The sequence below is a fragment of the Pleurodeles waltl genome, chromosome 1_2 (genome assembly GCF_031143425.1).
Source record: "Pleurodeles waltl isolate 20211129_DDA chromosome 1_2, aPleWal1.hap1.20221129, whole genome shotgun sequence".
NCBI classification, from domain to species: domain Eukaryota; kingdom Metazoa; phylum Chordata; class Amphibia; order Caudata; family Salamandridae; genus Pleurodeles; species Pleurodeles waltl.
The window spans coordinates 1,149,192,447-1,149,216,794 of record NC_090437.1 but is presented as its reverse complement, the minus strand read 5'-3'; the positions used below and the strand labels follow the sequence as shown (position 1 = coordinate 1,149,216,794).

The 24,348-nt window shown below is 40.6% G+C and overlaps 1 protein-coding gene across 3 annotated transcripts in view; it reads right to left on the bottom strand.

Moving 5' to 3' along the window:
- SLC2A9 (solute carrier family 2 member 9) overlaps positions 1-24,348 on the bottom strand; it is a 1,837,553-nt gene that overhangs the window by 161,948 nt on the left and 1,651,257 nt on the right. The window lies entirely within an intron of this gene.

Genomic DNA, 24,348 nt, shown 5'->3' with positions numbered 1-24,348 from the left:
GACTCTTTTGGTCAGCTGCAACATAGTTCACATAGTCATTCCAACTCCTTTCAGTACATAGGCCATGATTTATGAAAAGTTAGCGCCGCCTTTGCGTCATTTATTGACGCAAAAGCGGCGCAACCTTACAAAATATAATAATAATATAATAAATAAAATTATGTTTTGTAAGTTTACACCGCTTTTGTGTCAAAAAATGATGCAAAGGTGGCACCAACTTTTCATAAATCAAGCCCATAGTTTTTATTAATATTTAAGATGATGGTGTCCTTTCAATGTCTTCAAGTCTGCAATAGACCCTTCCCATAAGCGTTCTGTTTGGTGCTCTCACTCCCCGACTAACTCTATCTAAACAAAACTGCTGAGCATCTCTAGCTACTTGTAGTGGGCGCCAAAAAAAATCAGAATTAACATTTAGTCAAGGCAAATTGTATGAAAATATTACTTCCAAAATAAGGATATGACTACCACCTATAGACTATGGGCCCTATTCATAAGTATGTGCCCTATTCAATTTAAATGTGTAAATTTACTTACTTGTAAATTTATTCTTCAACTTTGGGGTAAGTCTACACCTTTTTTGCTATTGTCCAAGTTCAACTATAGATTTACACCTAAGTGCAAACTTTTGTGACTCCCCTACTCTCATTAACAGCGTGTGGCAATATGTCACACAGAATTTACAAATCTAATGTTTCTATTAGCAGTGTTTCACACGTAGACTAAGACCTCTACCACCGGGGCAGAGATTTCCCTATGGTAATCTATAGAAAATAATAATAAAGGGCATTAATTTGTTAAAAAATATCAAAGATACTTAAATATAACATATTAATTAAAAATAATTATTATTAACCTTGAACTAATAAAATAATATCTTACAAAATAATAGCTCATGAATACAAACAAGGAAAAGGTGCCCACTCAACAGCATGAAACAATACTGATTTATTTGAACAAATCTGTGGTAGACAACATCAAAGCATTTCAGCATTTTCACACACTTCTCATGATATTGGTACAATTGCAAACAGCCATTTTTAAAGAGACACCTGTGATGTGAAAGTGCACAAGAATGGAAATATAGTTGGAATACGACTGTTTTTGAATTGCTGCTAAGTCCTAACTAGTTTGTAAATTGATGTTGTAACGTTTTTAGATTGCCCTTTGTTTAATAGGAACAGTTCTAGGTCGTATTATCCATTCCTTTCTACTGAACTTTTCCTAACCTGCATAAACTGTTTTGCCTTTTAGTAACTGTCATATTTACAGTTCCACAAGTTCTTTTACAAACCAGCAAAACACACCCCATCTTTGATTATGTCACTTTTCACTTGTCCTTTCCCCTTGTTTCTGAGATGAGGGTAAAATGCCGCTTGTGCTTCACCTAATAAAACGCTCCTCATGAACAACTCACTACAAATATCTTCCTCAGTTCAAACTTACAATAATAATTCAGCGACTGAGCATACATTTAGAATCCCGCTTCTCCAGTTCGTACTTACTTTGTGTGGAACCCAAACTGAACGTCCTGTTGACTTACAACACACTATAGTTCCTCAAAGGATTACGCAATCATTCAAAGGAATTCTCTCTGTCTTTGTTCCCTTGTCTTTTACATTCTAAAAACCCCAGTGGGTCAATGAGAAGAGCAATATGACTATTCATTCACTCATGCTGTGACCTTTCTTACATTCAACAGCACCACTTCACATAGTCCACCTAGTTCTGTTGAGGTGCACATTCCTTTGGGCTCATTAATGACATGCAAGAAAACCCATCATTTTTACTGTGCTACCTCATTCATTTTTTTCCTTGGGCTTCTCATAGTCCACAATGGTTCCAGCCTGTACCTTAAGCACTTCCGAATATCTGAGGTTTAAAATGATAGATGATTTTATTTTAATATTCATATCCTGTGCAACAAAATACAATACAGAAGGGGAGTAGAAGGGAAATATATATTTGTACCACTTGCTTTTAAAACACAACCTCTTATCTTTGATTGAATATATTTTAGCAGCCAGTGCTACTGAGCATATGGCTTGCTAAATACAATGGCATATGTCATTATATAGGAAACTTATGATTGGAAAACTGTGTCAAAATCAATCTGACAGGTCAGTGATAAAGTAAATTCATGATTTCTATTACTCTCTAAGAAGTGTTGTTGAATATATGCTACATATGTGCTACTGACGTATTACGAATGGTATGTGAACATTTATTTTTGTATGAGTCAGACATTGGAAACACAAATATAAAAGTGATACAGAATATTGAAAATGTAACAGATGTAAAAAATAGCCATACAAAAATAAAAATGAAACAGATGTACAGTACCGTTCACGGTAACAAAGGTCAAAGGAAAAATTATTAATAAGAACAGAATAGCTAAAACTTGCTCTTAATTTGCCCACTTTTGAATCAATAAATTTGAATAGAAATTATATATCCTGAATGCTCAATATGTGGGTCAAATAACCTCAAATCGCTCTTAATTTAATTCGACTATTAGTACACAGGTAATCCAGCCTCCAAATAGCGATTCTATTGATCAAGTTATTTATTACAGGTCAGAGCTGTGGTGATTTCCTTCCAGAAATTATTAATGTGCTCATAAACAAAATTGCTATGTACACATCATACACTTGCCCACTGTTATGTGCGAATCCTTCACTGGTATGATGCCCAGCATAGAAATCTTAGGAGAAACTTAAACAGGTAATTTCAATTTAGCAACTAAAAAACAGAATAGGAATCTCCTAAAGATCTAAGTATGGGCATGCCCCTAACATATGCATCGATTCTCCCTGCTTAGATTTTATTCATCTAGGACATTTTGGCAGGAATAACGGACTTAAATGTATGTAGTCATTTTGGAAGTTAAATAGAGCATCCACATCTTGCAGAATTGCATCTCCGTAAAATAGGAAATCAAGTGCGTTTGTAGAGCAGCAGACATAGAGAAGACCAATTTGTTTAATAATAGCTCAATACCTTTATCATCTTGCCATTTAACTAAACTAATAAACTAATGGGCAGATTTAAGAAAAGTGGTGCTGCATTCAATGCAGCACTACTTTTCTTGCGCCCTTTAGCGCCCCCTAACGCCACCATGTGTGCACCATATTAAAGATACGGTGCCTCATGATGGTAGTTAGGGAACTAGCATCAACATTTTTGATGCTAGTTTGGCACTTTGCAGATTAGCATAAAAAATATTGACCTCAATCCTGCAAAGCACATTGAGGCCTATTATCAATAATGGTGTGCCTCCTTTTAACACCTGCTCTGTGCAGGCATTCAAAGTACCCCAAAAATTGCTAAAAGCCCCCCCCCGCATACATTATCCCTGGAACAGGCATTATGTGGTGCAAGGGGTTACAAAGTAGCGCAATGCCTGCATTACGTCACTTTGTAAATCTGGTGCAGATTTTGGTCTCGTTGGGCTACATTAGCGTAAAAATAAAATGATGCTAATGTGGTGCAAGGAGGCGCGAGGCCCTCTTAAATCTGGGTCTAAATCGGATGTCTTCCCTAAATGAGCATGCACAAATCTTTAGGCCCTCTTAAATCTGGGCCTAAATCTGATATCTTCCCTAAATGACCATACACAAATCTGTCTATGGATGAATCCCTTTTACAAATTTCAATGACCCTATTTTCCGGAGGCTACTTCAAAGGGCTGTACATGCAATGCCCATGATGTGGAGGAAAAAACCCCATTGGCCTGATATTTGCAGACTTTTGGGATGGAATAGATTGTTTGACCCTTATTTCAATTAGAAGGAAGTCCAAAGAGCCCTTGTTGATTCATGCTCTGCAGAAGGCCTTCATCAAGTCTAGCCTCCTTGGAGAAGCTAAAGGAGCTGAAATTGGAAGGACATAGGTCATTTGGTAGACAGGAGAGAGGTATGCAATCACACCTGAGACAAGGACTTAGCACTTTGGATTTGTGGTGTGTAGAACTCTGGCACTGATTTAATGCCTGAACCTATGTATTCAGGATAGGAAGGGCTTCACTATGCTGCCAATAGAGAATACAAGCCTGAAAACATAATTAGTACTAGCTAACTCGCACTTCCAATGACTGACTTATTTACCAGCTAAACAACATGATTTCCCCACTCCAAGGAAAGAAACAGCCTGGATCTTAAGAGTAAGGAAGACTTCCCTTATGCTACACATTCTATCTACGTGAGACAGACTATTGGAGAGAGGAGTCACCAGCTCTGAAATTATAGTTCCAGTGTTTTCCTATAGGACTGGTGCCGCAGGACTACTGCCGACACACTAGGCTAAATTGCTCAAGGTCCTGTCAGTGAAGTCTATTTGTATCTTTGCAACTTCTCTTAGGTCAATATCCATTGGGTGCATAAGGTCTTGAGCCTGCAGAAACGAGCTGACAAATTACAGTACGTCAGTTTTAACTAGACAATCCTTGTAGCCCTGTAATGAGGGTTGTGAGGTCACTCTGAAACTGGACACAATAAACTGGAATATAAAGGTGGTGATATAATAGTTTAGACATTATTGATAAAAAACATCTACAGATGAGTAATGAGCCACGTGACAATCAAACCTTAAAGACCCAAGGCTTTGATAACTTCAACTTTATAGTTTTGGTTAGAAGATCATGCTTCAGAGGGACCACTTCCTCAATTCATCTGAAATTGTCGAGCCCTTGCTGACTACTGCCTTCAGGTTTGCTAGACTAAATTTCAGAAAGGTTTCTAAGTCCAAAGTTAAAAACTTCAAAAAGGCCTTCCACCAACTGCCATCCAGCTGCATTTAGAGATGGGGTGGCTTCAGTGACACACTTTGTAATTCTGTAATTTCCAAATTTGTTGTATTGAGTATATGCTTTTTAACTAACTTCTGAAAGGTGGTACATTACCTTTAATTGACGTATTGTAGGTAACTTCATAGCATTCTAATGCATATTTTTCTCTCCTTTGAAAGTGGGTTCTTCTTCAAGAAAAAACATGTGGCATCCTGTCTCTGATCAATAAACTTTGGCACAAATATGCTGTATAATCCTTCCAATACATACACCTAATCTTGATGCTCCATAATCTGTCTCTCAGAAATTGCTCAGGGATGGATATGCAGTGCACATACGGATCATATAAAGCTCTCACTACACAACTGTTACAAAATGGGTCATTAGTTGTGTGGCCTGCACAACTAATGGGTCTACATTTGTCCTCCCATGAGAACCAAACACCCTAGTGTAGTGCTTGATTCTCAGAATGCAGCAAAGCAGAGCAGTTCAAGGCCTACTCAAGGGAATTGGTGTGGGCTAGTTATCACCATTCACAAGTATGGAATAATAACACTCAACAACTGATTGTCCAGTCTATGCTTTTTCTTTTGAAAAAGGAAAAAGTATGTTTATTACACTCACACCAGTCAATACTATTCAACAATTTACAAACATACACAAGCTGATATAAATACCTTGAGATGGCATTGCATAATCCTTCCTGTCTCTCCCAAAGGGGAGATTTAAACCAACAAATCATGTATTGTAACATTCACTTGGACTCTAATGCAATACCTGAGTATAACTTGGAGTTGGGGCACTTAATATGGGTGCAATGAGCAGGGAGCGCGGTGTCGGAGTCGTGGGAATAGGAGGATGCAATCGCTAACTGGTGCTCCCCAAATGCTGAACAGGAGTAATTCCAGTTTATCGGAGGGGGGAAGGAGGACTTCCGAGAAGGTGTTTTAACCATTAATTCCCCCTCCAGCAGCAACAAATCTCATGCACATGTTCGTTGGCGATTTATGGAGAGACATATACCTCAAAAGACTTTTTTTTCAAGAAGCAGTGAGGGGCAGTAAGCAGCAAGGGGAGTCATGGTTCCCAAGGAATCACCGTGTTCCCAGCAAAATCCATGAGAAACAGAGAAACAGAGGGAAACGAAAAACAGAGAAGTAGAAAGAAATGTTTAAAAGGCAGCGACTGCCACTAAAATAAAATATAATCACAGCTATAGACGAATGACTTTGAAGGGGTGTTTTTGGTCATGTCTGTCATGAGCTCGCTGCACATGCTTGACTTCCCCCACTAAAACCGTCTAAAGTTGATTGACTTAATGCAGGGCAAGGCCAAGAGGACACCAATTGATTGTACACCACAAAGCTTGACCACTTAAAGATTTTTCCAAGACTTTTCCAATAGTCAGCGGAGGCCACAGAGTTCTGGACGCTCGCTCAACTATTACCTATTACTTTTATTGCCTGCACTCTTGCACTTTTGCCTGCCGTTTGTGGGTAATAGTCCCTCCGAAAACTCAGAGTCAAGGGCTATATAGGGGGTGTAACAGCTTTTGGATCCTGCTACAGGCAGATCCAAACGGTGGAGTGTAAATCTGAAGTAGTAGCGGAAGCGGTATGTTTAGCACATATGCGGCCTGTTGCACCCTTGTTTTCCTCCGGCTTGCAGACATGAAAGGCTTTACCCGTGGCACTTCATCCAAATCACGCATAGCCTGTAAGGCTCTGAAAGCAAGAAGAGTTAAAAGTTCGACTCCCCCACTAGAAAGACAACAGGCAGGCCCAAAATAAGACTGCATGGAAAAGTTTCAGGAGACCATAAATGCCCCTATATCAACAACATCACCTTTAACAAATTCCAGTGATATGCTATGCCACGAACCTGGGACAATTCAGATGTCAGTAAGCCCACAACTATCATTGTTCCCCCCATCCCGAGCAAGGAGGGATTCTTCTACCGATAACCAGCCAAGGCCTTCTTCTTCTATAAACATGGATACCTTGCCATCTCTCGTCCCATCCTCTATGGAGGCCCACCAAGGAGGGACGACTCCATCCCCTGTTTTCAGCACATAAAGGGGGCGAAACAGAGAGCAGCACCTCCTTGGCTAGGGAAGTACCGAACAGTCTGACTGACACTAATGTAGGAGTCCCAATTATCTTAATATCCCATGACATTAATCCCACCCCGACTTCACTTTCCAGCTCATTCAGCTCAATTCATTAAGCACAGCCTTGCCGTCTAGCCTAATGGTCAATACTATGCTAAATCAGATCTTTAGGGAATTACGGGACCTGAAATTATCCCACAAGGAAGCACATAGAAAGCCCAACGATTATCCAGCCCAGTTCAATTCCAATTGTTCGCACTAAAAAACCAGGCCACAGATCTGTGGCAAACCACATTCAATCCGAGCTTGAGGAGCTCCAATATAAACTTGATGATAACGAAAATAGATCCTGATGCTCTAACCTTAGATTCCTTGGAATCCTGAAGAGGTGGAAGCAGCATCAACGGTCATAAATTCATTCTTCCCGATAAGATCGCAGCGTATCCAGATCTTACCATCATGTGGGCCCATAGAATTCCATCAGTAAAACCCTGGAACTCTAAATATCCACAGACTATTTTCGTCACCTTCAGAGACTTCAGGATTAAGGAGCAGATCCTATCATAAGCTATAAAAATGAAAATGGTTAATGCAAAAGGCAACTTGTCCGACCGGGTTTTTTCCTACATGTCTTTTGCAACAGCACATCGATGCCGTGAATTTGTTAGCCTCATTGATGACTTCAAAAGGCTTGGGGGCCCTGCTGGTATTGTGCAGTTTGCACAACTCAAGTTCTTTCATAAGGGCCAGGCACATATTTTCCAGAGCGTCCAGCATGCAAGGGACTTTCTGGACTCCCTCAAGAAGAAGTAACATTGGTGCTCTTCTAACCTCAAGCTACCATATGTATTTAAGTGTGACTATGACGGGTGGGTCTTGCTTGGTGGTGGTGGGATGGGATCACATTTGGGGTGTGGGGAGGAGAAAATGTGCATGTATTTCAAAGATTGCTATATCCTTGCTCTCTGTCACCAAATAAATGTCTAAGACAGGATTTGGGGGAGCTGGCCTATGGTAAATATTTTTTCTTCACTAATTGTTTGCTTGCCAGTCTAATCTGTAATCCTGACAAGCTCAGGTTGTCCTATTTCAGGAAACTAATTTCAAGCAACAGGCAAAGGTTCTCAATACTACTAGCTATATTTCGCATTCTTTCTTTGACTCCACTAGTGTGGCTGTTCATGGGGTTGCAGTTCTTCTAACCTGAGACTTCCAAGGCGAAGTACTTCAGGTCTATTGTGATCCCCAAGCCAGATGGGTGGTAGTCAGTGTTAAAACAGGGAGGCAGCTAATACACATTTCAAATTTTTATGGCCCTATAGAAGATGAGATTGCCTCCCTGCGGAGTCTGTAAAATCTGTTGAGTACGCTTTCCGGCCTCTTGATAGTAGAAGGTGATTTTAATATAATTCAGGACATGAAACTCGATACCTCCCCTAAGAATCGTGCACATAACAAACCGCGAGCCTCTCGATTTTTGGCAAAACTTATCAAGGATCTCGCACTACGGGATCCTTGGTGGATTGATCATCTGCTAGCTCAAAATCTTACTTGCTTTTCAAAAAGGTTTAATTCGGCTTCAAGAATTGATTTTTTTACATTTCTTACTGCTGGGATAGGGCAGGGTCAGATATAATACCCAACCCGTTTTTGGATTATTCAGTCCCACTGGCCCAATTATCTCTTTTCACCCGTCATCTAAAGAGACCTAGATGGTCCCTAGACAAATATCTACTGACGGACGAAGGTTGGGTTTATGTTCTGCGAGTGTCAGTTGCCGAGATCTTAGCTAGGATTGAAGCAACCGCCACCATCTTTTCAATCTGGGAGTTATGTAAGGCACACATTAGAGGAGAGGCCATTGCATACAAGGCTGTTTGTAAGAAAGTAAGAAAGGAAAAAGTTGATAAACTTCAGCAAGACTTCAATCATGCTGCACACTGTCATCAGATCTTCCATAGGCACGATTCACGGGTTCATTTTCAGGACTCTAGAGCTCAACTCAAAGATTACTTCTTATCACAGGAGACAGTTAATCAGTACGATGAAGAGAGTGAGCATGTAGGGAAGATTCTGGGACACTATGTAAACAAACGCCAAAATGCTTCTATTAAAACTATATTCAATGAAGCCTTGGGTCAAACTGTGGAACAGGTCGAAGAAATAGGAAAGGTATTTTTAGCACACTACATAAATCTCTACAACCCGAAGATTGCAGCACAAGACGATCATATTAAAAAATATCTAGAATCCATTACTCACAGAATCTTAGTGAAGAACTTCAGTCTGCATTGATGTGGCCAATTTCCATCACGGAAGTAACGGACACTATCAAAAGCTCTTCCAATGGTAAAGCCCCTAGAGAAGATGGTCTTCTGGCAGAATTGTATAAGGTCTTGTCTGAGCAGATAGCCACAATCCTAGTCGCCTTATTTAATGCAATACTTAGTGGCCAGGAAGTACCTAGATCCTTCTCGAGGGCAGTGATAGTCAGCTTCCTCAAGAAGGGTAGACATGGGGAAAAACAGATTCCTATCACCCTATTAGCCTTCTTAATAATGATTACAAGGTACTTATGAAGATTTGGGTAGCTCCTATTGCGCCGCTTGCTCACAGTCTCATACATCGTCATCAGTGTGGGTTCTGACCAAGGAGATCCATCTCTACTAACACAAGCTTTTTGCGTCAGGCAATTGACTATTATTTAAAGAATAAAATTAAGGCAGCTATAATAATGCTCAATGCTAAAAAAGCATTTGATTTAGTTCAGTGGGAGCTCCTCTTTGCAATCTTAAGGAGATTTAGGTTCCCCCATAAAATAGTTACATTTTTATAAAATGTGTATCAGGGAGCAGAAACTAAAATATTAGTCAACTCATGAGTAGTCAGTAAGGTGCCAATATGTCACAGAACTCGTCAGGGATGCCCCTTGTCACTGGTTCTTTTTGTGTTGTTTATTGAACCATTAGCCTTAGCTCTGAGACAAGGTGAATCTATCCTAGCCCCATTCTTAGGCGCACCCAAATTAAAACTCTTTGTAGAAGATGCAATTTTGTATCTTGCTGCTGAAACTCAGAACATTGAGAGTGCCTTCAAAAAGATTCAAGACTTTTCTGATTTTGGGGGCTATCGGATAAACAAATCAAAGTCTGAGGCATTACTTTTTAATGTCTATGGATCACTATTGCCAGACGAGATGGAAACTAATTACCAGGCTTCCCACCCAATTAGATACTTTGGTATTCATGTCACTGAAAAAATGTCAGACCTCTACCCGCTTAATTATCTCTCTACTCTTAAGAAAGCACAAGCTCTTATGTCCAAATGGCAGAATTTTCTGATGACAATCGGGAATGTTCCACTGGTCAAAATGATGATACTCCCTTTGTTCCTATTCATATTTTCTAACATTATGATAAAGGTTCCTCAAAAATGTTTTAAGAATCTCAATGCAATGCTTCGTGAGTTATCTGTGCAAATACAAAATCTCATATCCAGCTGGACTCAATCCAGCTGACTATCGAAGATGGAGGCATATCCCTTTCTCACTTCAAGAAGTATTATGAGGCAGCATTCTTGCATTGGATTGTTAAGGCTGCTATTACGTGCCATAGCAACCTTAATTTCTTCCTTAAACAGATGCTCCTTGAAAATAATATCCAACTATTTCATTTTCTCAAAATGCCATGGATCCCTAAACGTACTAGATACAAGATCCCAAATCTGCTCTGGTCTAGATGTTTGGAGGTACAATACTTTTACCATTTTAATCGATTTCATCTATCAATTTACTTAAAAGAAGCTGGAGCATTTGGGCTGCCCCTTACTAGTAAATATATAGATGACTGGGCTGACTTGGGCTTTCTCAAGCTTCAGGACTTTATAGTAGGAGATAATGTTAAAACATGGACACAGCTCAGACTCACAATCCTGCAATTCAAGATTTGTTTAACTTTACATTTTTCCAGATCTTTTATTATATCCAGTCAATGGGTGCCCTAATTCGCTACCCATCTGAATCAGTTTCTTACAAGATTACACAAACATTGTGGGTCCAGAGACTAACGGGTTTTGGGAATGGTATTGTATTCTTCAGCAGGAGCTGTCAACAAAGATACTTACTACAGCTTTAAACAGGATAGCAACTATAACAGCATGTGTGATAGATTCTCTGTGTTGGAAGCAGCATAATATCCTCTCCTATAAGGCTTTGAGAGGCGTCAATTTCGAGAGGATGGCATTTTCTACAAAGTGGCTGCTCTATTATACACCTTTAAAGCTTAGCAAGATGGTTCCCTCCATTTTGAGCAGTGAAGCCACTGTGATGTTGGAGAGTGGCTTCATATTTGCTTCCTTTGCCCGGTTATTACGAACTTCTGGGATAGAATCTTCCAGTCAGTTAGTATGCGACTTCAGATTCCGCTTATTCCGGAACCTGTTGGGGCCCTATTTGGCATATCTAGCTATCCTGGGTTGTCAATACAACCAAAGCAATTTTTTTATTGCATCTTTGGTCGCAAAATCTTTGATCCTGTAGCAATGGAAAACATCCCTACCTCCATCATATGAGTTCTGGTAACACAAATTGAAATCAGTATAATTCAAAGAACAGCTCTATGCTCAAAGAATAGGGGCCATCCAGAAATGTCATTGCATATGGGGTAATTGCATGTCAATCCCAGGGTAAATATCAAACAAAGAAGCGTTAGGGATTACGGGTTAGGGATAGATGTCTATGTTAAGAGTAAAACAAAATGGTAATTGATTACAAGGCATTATGTTATAAATGATTATGAATATTCAAATGCTTGGATATAGTATTGTTTTGCGTCAACAGATTTACCTGCTTGAGTATGCACGATAAATATATATATTTTTTCAAAAAATTAATTATCCAAAGTATTGTCACTAAGCAGTTGATAAGAGGACCTGCACTGGACAGTCCAGTGTCTTATTTTTAATTTGATCAAAGTAACCTCACCAAATAAGATCATTTATATGAAATCTGAGGGTATTCATAGTTTTTAATAGCTTCACACACATAGGCAAACAAAAGAGTCCAAATATGTACAGGTTTTATAGGGACAATGAAGAGAAGTCACACAAAACAGATAAAGGAAAGGAAGTTCAGCAACACAACAATGTTGATGTTATATCATTTGTCATCAATGTCCATGCATGGTTTTGATGAGTTAGTATCATGGAGATCTTGAGAAACAGGGTTTGCCTATTCACATATTTTCCTACCAAAAGTCACTATTTGCAGTATTTGATCACTCCTCACCTGTCAGAGTTCTGGTTCCAGCTGATTTGAACTGGAGGAGATCCTTGTATCCCCACTTGCCACCACTGAGTCAAGGAAGAAGTGTAAAGGCCCCCTTTTTTTATGCCAACTCTGCCCGCAACCCTTCCAGGTAGTTAATCCATATTCCACTACCTGTAGATGATAACACCCTTGTGTTCCTGGGTCCAAAGACAGGGCTATTAACTAGGTGTGGTTGGCATATAAACTATGCCAGAGTAATCAGAGTACTTTTGGTAATTTTGTGTTACTCCTTTGAAGTGAAATTACTAAAAATTACACAATTACACTTGTTCGTGTAATTTTGAGTCATTCTCACAAAAATCCTACCTCAGTAGCACAGGATCAACTAAAATAGCAAGCGCTGCTGGCAGCTGCTGTTTGTGTGCTTTTGTATTTATCACCATTTGTTAGGGTCAAAATGCATGCTCTGGTCCATTTTGGATGCAGGAGTGCATTTTGCTACAAGAAAAAAAAGCTAAATGATGGGTTACGCCCCATGCATAATCTTGCACAATTTTGTTGTAATTTTGCACACATACACTACTGCAAATTCCACAGATTACACCCACCTCTAGTGTAAACCACTAACCAAGAATATGTATTTAGCCTTTAGAGAGGGCTGAGAAGCAAACCCAGCTCTAAAACAGTTTTGTCCCAGCCAGCATAAAGTACACTTTTTTAAAGTTATATTTCAAACTGGTCACAATTTGCAATCCGTTTTTTGTTACAAGTAAAGGTTTTTGGGACCTTTGTACTAATATGTTGGTTCCTAAAATTCAGAATCATAGTGGGTCTGAATTGGACCCTGTTTATGAATAATAATGAGGTAGGCCACACATTGTCACTCACTGTGATTGGAGGGCATGATAAGAATTGTGGCCAGCTGGGTTCAGCGGACCTCCATGTCTGTGAAAGCTTTTTAATACAACAACCTATTTTTTAAAACGCAGCCAAGATTACTTTTGTATTTGTTTGTTTAAGAAACAGTGGTTCCCTAAACCACTGCCTACTCTTCAACGAACGTTTCTACTTTCACAAAGGGGTCCCAATGGGAATGCAAATGCATTACCTACTCTTAAGGTGTCCATAAAATATCAATGTTTTGCAATTGGATTTTTGGTGCAAAACATTGATACTCAAGGTACTAGTTTGGTATTCGGAAGTGATGCCTATAACATGCTCCTTCTACGTACTGAATTGTTGTCCATTCAGAATCCTATTTTAGGAGTCAGAAAAACGTTTCTGATTCCTGAAATGGGAAAAGCTGCAAGAAAAAGTATTTAAATTGTCGCAAATTCCTTATTGGAGCATTCGTGTCAGTTAAAATAATTAGTACATCTGGCCCTAAGTGAGAAAAAATATATATTCACACCAAGGCCTGTTCATGGAAAACCTATAAAGTGGAAGTGACTTTTGGTATTTATTCACTGTGATGGCACATTATTGCACATCTGTGAAGTGCTATTGTTTTAAATAAGCACCCAGCCCTTTGGCATGATTTATTAATATAGAAAATAGGTTTCACTACATGGCAAAAGCACTATACCTCACAGCCAAGCCAGAGCAGAGTGGAAATTGGAGGCTGCACACTCTGGTTGGCTAAGGTAAGGCCCTAGCCAGGCAGAACCTACCACTCCCTTCAAGGGTGGGTGAGTACACTTACTGTATAACTTTAGCTCAACCTTGGGCAGCGTGGCACAGAGCAGTCAGGCTTTATCACAGGGTCAGTATGCAAAGCACTGGCACATCGCTACCACAGAACAAATACATTGAGTATCACAAAAGTGACTTCACATGAGATGTATGTAAATAAGGTTTGAATTCAACACACACATTGATTAGCACAACATGAACATTGTGTATATATGAGCATAAATCACATTTCAAAATGTCACTAGAGGTACTAGACCCAACTGTGTTAAAATGAAACACATGGGTGACCAGGTATTCCTCAGGTGACCCATGCGTTGTCTGTGCAAAGTTATGAATGAGATATAAAGATGATTGCGAGCATGAGGCTTTTTTTTATACCAATGGTGTTTATCAATTACATGGTGGAAAACATGTTTTCCACCAAACATGTATTGAACCAGCCATATGATTGAAGACACAATCTATACATTTTTATGAGGTACATTTATACAAGAGGATCAAGCTTACCAATAATAACATTAAGGGGCATATTTATACTCTGTTTGCGCTTGATGTGCGTCATTTTGTTTTACGCAAAACCAGCGCAAACTTAACACCATATTTATACTTTGGCGCTAGACCCGTCTAGTGCCAAATTTATGAAGTTTGAGTAATTTTTTTACTGTGGAAACCTACCTTGCGTTAATGAGGGGTAGGCGTTCCAGGGCAAAAATAACTCTAAGGCCTTTGCGCCTTATTTATACTCCCATGTAAAAATGATGCACGAGAGGGGGAGGGCCTTAAAAAATGATTCTAAACCAGTTTAGAGTCATTTTTTGACGCCTGGGTCAGGGCAGGCGTTAAGGGACCTGTGGGCTCATTTCCATGGTCCCCGACCATGGAAGCAGTCCACAGGTGCCCTTCCCAGCCCCCAGGGACACCCCCTGCCAGATTCACCCACCCCTGGAGGACACCCATGGATGGGGGGACCCATCTACGGTAAGTAGAGGTAAGTATTTTTTTTTATTTTGTAAAGTAGCATGGGGGGGCCTAACTTTGGCCCCCCTACATGCCACTGTGCACAATGGCCATGCCCATGGGACAGAAGTCCCTGGCCATGCCCAGGGGACAGAAGTCCCCTGGGCATGGCCATTGGGCAGGGGGACATGACTCCTGTCTTTCCTAAGACAGGAGTCATTTCCATGGGGGCTGTGCATCAAAAAATGACGCTAGTCAGGTATAAGGCAATATTTTTGACTCCAACCTGACTTGCACCATTCTTTGACGCACAACCCCCATTCTTCCCTATACCTCCGCTGCCCGGTTAGAGTAATTTATTTTGATGCTAACCAGGCCGCAGCGACAGCTAACATCATTCCATAAATAAGGCGCCCGGCTGGTGCGTTGGAATGGCATTAGCCAGCGTTAAACTTTTTGACGCAAATCAGCGCTGATTTACGTCAAAAAGTTTACCGCTGGGATTATCCAAGATAGAACCCACTATTACACCTCCTAGGTTTCCATACCATCTGCAGGCTTAGAAACCCCATCCCCAATAGTTTCTAATTGCATCAAATCTCCTTGCAAATCAGAAATGAACTTAATGTATTTCTTAAGTCTCACTCTTGTCAGGGATATAGGTACAACATTGCTGGACCACTAAAACTTTGCGGAATTCACCCTCTTTTGCAAGAAAGACTATTTTGCAAAACCCAGGATCTTACAGCTATAATTTTAGTATCTATAGCCAATAAGGAATTTGCAGTACTTGTGGATAATTTTTCCACTATGGTGAACAATTTTCTAATCTTCAGATCATTCAAGATTACACCTACAAATGGAATCACTACACCAAAAAAGCACCACTACTGCCTTGTTTAATTCTAGTTTTCATGTCCCACACAGGCTCATTCAAATCTTCCACATGATGAATCTTTAGGACAACGACACCTAAATATCATGTATCATACTATCCCCTTGGCAATTTGAAGCAAGTATGCTCCCCACAAACAAAATAAACCCATGGAATAATGGGATCTTCTCCTCCCAAAACAGAAGCCAAGTTCCCACTTATTCAAAAATATGGTCACAATCACTTCTACCCATTTACTTAACGTTAAGGAAAGATTTGTCTCTAATTATACATTATTTCCCTTTGTGTTGACAATCTAAAAGTAGTGTAGGCATAACTTCTACATCTCTATGTTTCATTTCTTCTTCTTCATTCCACAGTCCTTGATACCTCTGATCCCATCCTGTTTTTCCCTTGTATCTATTGCCCTCTTCCTGGCTTCTATTAATTCCAAAAATGTCTTCTCATCCTCAGTCAAAGAACAGGTCAAATTGTTTCTATGACGACTACCTGTATATAGTGTCATATTCTTGTTTGTATTTTTGAAAACAGTTAACTGTATCAACTGTCTGAGCATGAACATGATGATTCAAATTTGTTATCAAAGAAACTTCAGAAAGTACCAAATCACAGTGCTGGTAATAATATTGGAAATGTCCCTTTCCATAAAATAGACATAACACCAAACATAAGAGGAATATGTTGCTAAGTTGCTAATTTCTCCTGCTGCTGGCGCAGGCAACTGCGTACAGACATAGCAGTCCTTTGCATTCATAGTGTCAGTGTATTCATTAAGCAATTTAAAATAGGTATGTGAAGAATAATCTCCTGTAAATGCAACTGCACGCAAAGCTTTACAATCTAATGTGTGCAACTATTATCTGTAGTGACTTTGGGTCTTGGGGATAACACTAGGCTTAAGCTTGGCTGCTACGAAAAATATAGGTGAAGACATCCTTCAAGAAGACAATTAGTACTGCAACAATCACAAACAACACCTCTACTAATATAAATCTACTTCATTTCAAATTATTAGTTTCCATGACTTCTCCAAAATCAGATCATTGAGTAGAGATTAGCCGCAACAGGCCCTTGTCTGTTTGTCGCAACTTGAGAAAATGGCAAAACGAAGTTCAAACGATGTAGAACAAAATTATTTATAGAATCTTCATGAAACTCCCCTAGCCCTACTCCATCGTCTTCCAAAGAACACCCTTACCCTCCTTCTACTGCCTCGGACCGTGGAAATCTTCTTAATTATTTTTATGCAATGTCCTTTTAATATTTACAAATCAAACTTTAGTTCAGATGATCATGTCAACAGTCTTTCAAATAAGTTCGTTCAATGATAGTGGAAGTTTAAACTCACTTCAGATTGCAACTCAAGCTCATGGGGGTTCAACTGGGATTTTACTCTTTCCCCACAAATCAAAGATGCACCCTTCACAATCATTATCAGCAAAATATGTCCATTCAGGGGATGAGTACCTCTGACATGGCACTCTACCTTTTTGATATCCTGAGTACAGGTTGTTCACTTCCACTGTCACTCAGGCCAGATTTCTCAGTATCCTTTGGGACAGTGCTCAGTCCTCATTCCATAGGCAATCTTAATTTCCCTCTTTCTACCCTTCTCGGTCAACAGTCCTCAGTCTCTACTTGGTGTGACATAGCACTAGGCCTTTTATCAAGGTCTGAGTCTGGGCTGTCTCAGGTAGCAGTTCAGGCCAAGACTCCTCAACTGTCACTTCATCAGTGCCCCCCTCAGACTAAGCATGTGCTGTCACTTGCAGAAACTCAGTACTCTGTGCACCCTCCTCTTACTGTCTCGCAGTTGTGGGTTCACTTTAGAAAGAGGTACTGTTACATCATCAAGAGGACACTCCACTTTATTAGTGTGGGCTACATACATCCAGTTGGGAAGACCTCCACACTTAACAGAAGTATTTGTTACTAGAATGCCCTTGTATGGTCCAAGGCTTGTAGGCTCCAGATACATCTTCCTAATGTGTTTTTTCACCAAGACCCAGTCACCGCGACTGAGGTAATGGCACCGTCTCTCCAGACATGGATAGGTGGCAAGAGCTTCAATCTGGGGGAACACAGAATGGACCACATCAGCAGGCTCCTTGTAACAGCCAAGAACCATGTCACCAGTAATGTTCACTAGCAAATTTTCAGGCACTGCAGGCAGTCTCCTTGCTTTGCTCTCCCCATGATTATCTCTTGAGGGTAAAATCCTGTTTTGCTTTCAGGAACACTAAGAAGACTCAACAGCACAAAAGCAAAGCATCTGACCACTTCAAGAATGCAAAACCTTAGCCAATCTGGCTTTCAACGTTCCATTCACCTGTTCCACAATGACAGAAGTCTCTGATCGATAACTGCAATACAATCTCTGCTTTACTTGTACTGCTGCACACATCATTTTCAGGACCTCATTATTGAAATTAGTCCCTCGGCGTGACTATAGCAAAATCTGGAAACCAAAAGTAGGTATTAACTCCCTCAATAACCATTTGGCTACTGTGAGACTGCCATTTCGCCTGGTTGGGTAGGCATCCACTCAAGGTGAGAAGATGCATACAATCACTAGGACATATCTCAGCCCGTTAAACATAGGTATCTGCGTTCTGTTGAATGCCCTCCAGATCTGCCTATATGGCTCAATGTCTCTGGAGTTCTTTTCTTGACATTCATCTGTTGACACACAACACATCTGTGGCACAATTATTTAGTCACCAATATAAATTGTGGGTTAAACCAATGTTATTTGTATAACCTGACAGTGGCATCCCTCCCAATGTGTGCGGATCCATGGAAATGTCTTGCCATTGGCATAGCATGCGGTCTGGCAAAACTTGCCTGGCATCTACAGAAACCCATATATCATTATCTCTCTTCACACATCCTGCTGTGATCCAGTCCTGCTATTCTGCCTCTGATACTTCCTCCTGCAATCTCTTCACTTCCTCCCAGGTATCAGTTGTTGGCAACAAAATGTTATAGTTGGTCATTTACATATTTACCATTGAATGTTCGTGACCCAAAAGCACAGTATTGTGCAACTTCATCATCATAACTGTTACCCACTGTCACATAATCATCACCACTACGGTGAGCGGAACACTTCACAACTGTAATTATTTTGCAGGTAGTTGCAGTGGTTCAAGCAATCTCATAACATGCTTCTTGTTGTGGATTGGGGATCCAGATGATGTCATAAAACCTCTTTGTGACCATAACTGTCTGAATGACACCAAAGCCATACTGACTATCTTTAAATATAGTCACTCTCAGCTGTTCAGAGACACAGCAAGCTCTAGTAATAGATGCTACAGACTGCATATTCAGCTTCCAAGTTTCCTTCACTGTCTCTTAAACATCTACAAGCAGCATGTAATCAGATTTTACTAGTGACTGATCTCATATATCTGTGCTCAGTTTGGTGTATAGTTCAGTGACATCAAGACAATCATGCTCAACCTCCACCTCATCATTCTCATTCTCTGAAAGAGGCATTAAAGTGACAGGTTTTAAAGTAGGACATCTCTTAAGGGTCACATTCTCAACTGCAAGTATACTTTGTTCATATTTAGTAAGTTGCTGAGTGTGGGTCGGTGTCAACAAAATCTCAACCAAATGTGGCACAAGAAGTTAGGAGATGTCCAATCACAATACTTTTACATGGTTCTATGCTGACACCAACTGCTGCCATGGCTTTAAGGCATCCCGGCAAGCCACAGGTTATCAAACAAATCCGTGCATTTGTGTATGCACTGAGAGAGCCCCGCCCTCCCTCTCACTGCAGAAAAGAGTAAAAGCTTTATTTTAATCAGGCATACCTAGTGCTGGGGCATGACAGAGACTTTCTCTCAGCTCTAGGAAGGCAATCAAACAGTCATTATCCCATGGTATCGGATCAGACACATCTTTGTGTGTCAGCCTCTGTAAAGGATTGGCCACTAGGGAAAAGATGGGTATCCACTGGTGACAGAATCCCACCATTTCTAAAAACATCCTGGTTTCTCTCTGGGCAGTTGGTGGTCTCATTTTAAGAATCGCTGAGAATCTTCCTTGTGACACCTTCCTCGTTCTATTCCCGATGTGGTGTCCGAGATACGAACTCCCTTCTGAGAATGCTGTAACTTACTCAGTAACTTACTTTATGTCCATTCTCAGTTAACTGGTTCCACAATGCAATGATCTGTCCTTTGCAAGGTTCTTGAGCAACAGACGCCACTAAAAGGACATCAATATACTGAATTCGGAGAGAATTACAGGACATCATTAAAGTCTCAATTTTCTTTATGAGGAGCTGATTAAAGATTGAGGTACGTTTCGTATACCCTTGTGGGAATGGACAACATGTCATAATATGGTTCTGGAACAGGAAAGTGAGAGGTACTGGCTCTCCTTATGCAGGGGAATAGAGAAAAATGCCTGATACAAATCGTTGACAGTGAGTCACTCAGTCTCACATGGAATTTGAAACAAAATCACAGCTGCATTTGGTACCACAGGTCAACAGGGAACAACAATACTGTTAATCTGACTCAGGTCCTGCACTATGCAGTATTTAATGCTAGGCTTCTGCAAGCCTATAATGAGTGAATTACATGGACTCCCCATTAACTCCTTCAAAATGCCTTGTATCATTAACTCAATCACAGAGGTAATCCCAGCAATTGTTTCAGGGGTCAGATTGTATTGTGGGGGTTCTTGGATACTCATTATTGGGTTTTACTTTGATACAAACAGGCTAAACTCCTTTTATGAGACCAACATCTTTTCCCAAAAAGTCCCAGACCTCAGGCTTCACTGTATCCCTATGGTCATGTGGTAAATCTTCAGATGTCATTAAGGGATTCAACCCAACATCTGGCACTTGACTCATCAGTTTAAAGTCTACATCTTCATCCTGGGTCTGGAACTCCACTCCTTTGGGGTGCAATAGATAATGTAACTTAATTTGTATAATGAATTAGGTCCTAGTAAGCTCACAAGACTCTAATCACACACCAAAAACTGGTAATTTTCGCCAGAGGACCCTATTTCAACAGGTCTTTCGTAAGTTACAGGTTTGTCATTTACTTATGTGCGACTCTTACAACTTAGGTTCTTTTTCCTGAGAGGGATAGGTTTGGAACTTCCACTTTTCTAAAAGTAACATTGTGACTGATCAGAGCTGTAGCCCTCATGTGCATCAAACACAGAAAATTGCTGAACTGCATTCTGATTTTGCCACGGATTCTGATTTATATTTGGGCCTTGATTTGAATTAAATTGGTGTCATTATTTGGGTCCACCTACTCTTTGCTCTTGGTCTCTTTGTCGGAGTATAGATATGGTGCTAGGGAGTTAAAGTCATTTCTAGGACGGGAATGCCTACCTTGTATCTCATTGAGGCAAGGTGGGTTGGTGCATCCTAGGAATGGCGCTAAGCGCAATATTTTGTCTCTAGATGGGTCTAGCATCAAAGTATGAATATGGCATTAGGTTTGTCCTGTTTGAGCCTCAAAAAGAATTACGCTCAAACCGCGCAGACGAACCATATATATGGGCCTAAGTCCTTTAGTAGAGTCAACTTTAACTAAACAATTAATATGCATTTCACATCTACTATTATACATGCACACATAATTTTCAAAATAAGTGCATAACATTAATGAGAGAATGCAGGTTTACTTATGAAGTGTAAATATAAAGTGTGCATAATGAATACAAGTAAGCTTGTTCAAATGAACATCAGTGCACACCTTTAAAAAGCTTAACTTTTTCAAAGGTTACATTTCATTAATGTGTTCAAATATTAACATATGTTAATACTATTAAGACACACAGTAAATATAAAGTGTAAAGGATGCAGTCTAAACTGTGCCACTCTGATTAACATGCTATAATTGCTCACCATTAGACTCTATTATATAACAACTAATAGTTTATTGTGAAGGTAAGGTCAGATAGAACAGAAAGTCTCACAGAGCAAGTGCAATATGATGCGATTTCCTAGTAACAATGGAATCTAGAAGCAATAAATGAGCCAGACCTACAGCAAGAATAAATGCAGCCATCCCTGTGTATTTTCAGCAATCACTGCCATTGTTCTAAAGTAAATTATTTCACTGAGTTATAAACAAGAAAGTTTAAAAAACATATTTTTATTGCAAATAATCCAACAAAAGATACACTGTAGTGAAAACATCAGACATGTTAGAATCACAATAACCACATCCGTGATAGTGAACCCGAAGGGTACAGGCGGGAAAGAAAAAGGAGAAGATAGAAGAAGCTCCGGCACCCCACGCCCAGCCCCTGCTGAGTCCGCAGCAGGTCCATGGTGGGAGGCTCTCCAACTGCAGGTTGGCCCGTCTTGAGCCCACAGGTGGGGCACAAAGATGGCATCTGCTGTTGTTCCACTCCCCCCAAATCTTAGTCCACTAGTGGGGGCAGCCTCATCCTTTATAGATTGATCGTTTGGCCAGCATTGCCCAGTCCAAATAATTTTTCCAGTCTTGCAACTAGGGCACCAGTTCAGCTCTCCACATCTGCACAGTACAGTGCTTAGCAATGATTAACCCCAGAGTTACCCAGGGTCGGTCCATTCTGGCTAGATCAGACTTGTCCCACCTGTTTAGGAGACACCACTTTGCAGACATCACCAAATTACCATCACATACTCCATTAATACATATGATAACTGCCTCCCAATAATCATGGATGTCTGGGCATGACCATATCATCAGACCTCACTTCTGAGCATGGAGGCAGCATTTCCCATTTTGACCAGGGTTGTATTGTTATAGTAACTTCTGTGTAGGACCTTCAATTGGATATAGAAGAACCAGGAATAAATAGCCATCTCTCCGGAGGATGCCAGAGCCTTGTGCTAGTCATCATTGTCCAACCCCCTCCAAGTCCCGCTCTCATTGTGCCCTTAAATGAAGGAGTGTGCCAGGACAAATACTGATCAACTTGCAGTAGGTGAGGGAAATCTCGATCTTGGATATGTGTTTGTCCAGGAGCCTATCCTCAAGGGGTGAGGATTCTGACAGTTCCTCCCCTTTAGGCAATGCCTGCTGCAACGCATGTCTAAGTTGCAGATACTGAAAAGCCTCTGAGGGTGCCAATTGGTACTGGATGTATGATGGAATCACAACAACGCAGTCGGAACCATGATCGCGTCATTTCCACACATGCCTATGCAACGAATTTCGTTGTAAAAGCATGCCTAGAAAAGGCATGCATTGAATATCAGGCAAATGAGGCTCAAAACTACCTCCCCCCTTAATACCTGAATTACCCTGACTTGAACACTAAAAAAAAAACTACCATGACCCCCCACCCCTGCCCTATAAAACTAAAGCACCCCAACACCCTCCACACTCCCTAAACCCTAACAAAAAACTATCCTGACCCCGCACCCACCATCAGCCCTAAATAATCCTACCCTGACCCCCCACCCCTGTCCCTAAAAACCAAACTACCCCAACACCGCCCACCCACCTTGAGCCTAAAAAGATTCCCCCAGTAAGTAAACTACCCCGAACTCCCCACCCATCCTAAGTCCTAAAAAATACAATCCGGATCCCCAACCCACCCCTAAAATCTAAATTACCACAACCCCCAACCCACCCAGAGCCCTAAAAAAAGTATCCCAACACCCCACCCCTGCTCCTAAAAACTAAAGAACTCCAACACCCCTACCCACTCTAAGCCCTAAATCCACTCCACCGCTAAAAAGTACCCACCCACCCCAATTACCTCACCGCAACCTCTCCTGATCCTTCCTCCTCTTCTCTCCTCCCTCCTCCCGCCCTTACTTAAAACTTCCTCCATCCCTTCAAAAATGAACTACCCTGTTTCCCACACTAAGCCCAAAATAAAAAAAGACACCTCCCCCCACTCATGCACCTAAAAAAAAAAATTGAAGCCCTAAAAAAAAAATACCTAAATCCCCCAATCACGCCCCTTAAAAATAAAATTAAAAATAAAATACAACTCCCAACCCCCTACCCACACTTGCCCCAGCCCCACTTACCTAACTGCATCCTCTGAGTCCTCTCCCGAACAATGCATGGCTTTTTCTGTGCCTTAACCACGCATATGTGCAGTTTAGCACATGTGTGGTTAAGGCACAAAAAAAGTCATGTAATGTTCCAGCAAGCGTGGTTTCTCTTGCATGCGAAACATCTGCGTTGTTAAGGAAGTTTCCCATTGGTACTCTGTCTGAAGGCCAGCAAGCAGAATAATCCCCTCTGGAGTGCCCACCTTTATATCCCAATGCCCACGACATGTTGTTTGGGGTCGAGGACATCACGTTTTCGTGTTTATTTTGTCTTTGGGAAAAGTAGGTCTAACCCCCTTTAGCACAAACACTTTGGCTGCCAGTTTATAGTACCACATAATGGAGCAGGGAAATTAGTTGTCTGCAGTTGGGGTAATATCTGTGTCCATGTGCTAATGCAGTTCGAGCCTGTATTTATGGTTCATTAATTCAAAGCCTTTATTATTAGGGTGAGCACTCTAAATACATGTAAGCTCGGAGTGCAGTACTGACAGTGGTTGCAGTAAAAAATGTGTACACACAAGGTTAACAATCTGAGGCTACATGTAATGCGCTCCGAAAGCTCTCTGATTAGATTCAAATATTTGCAGAAGCT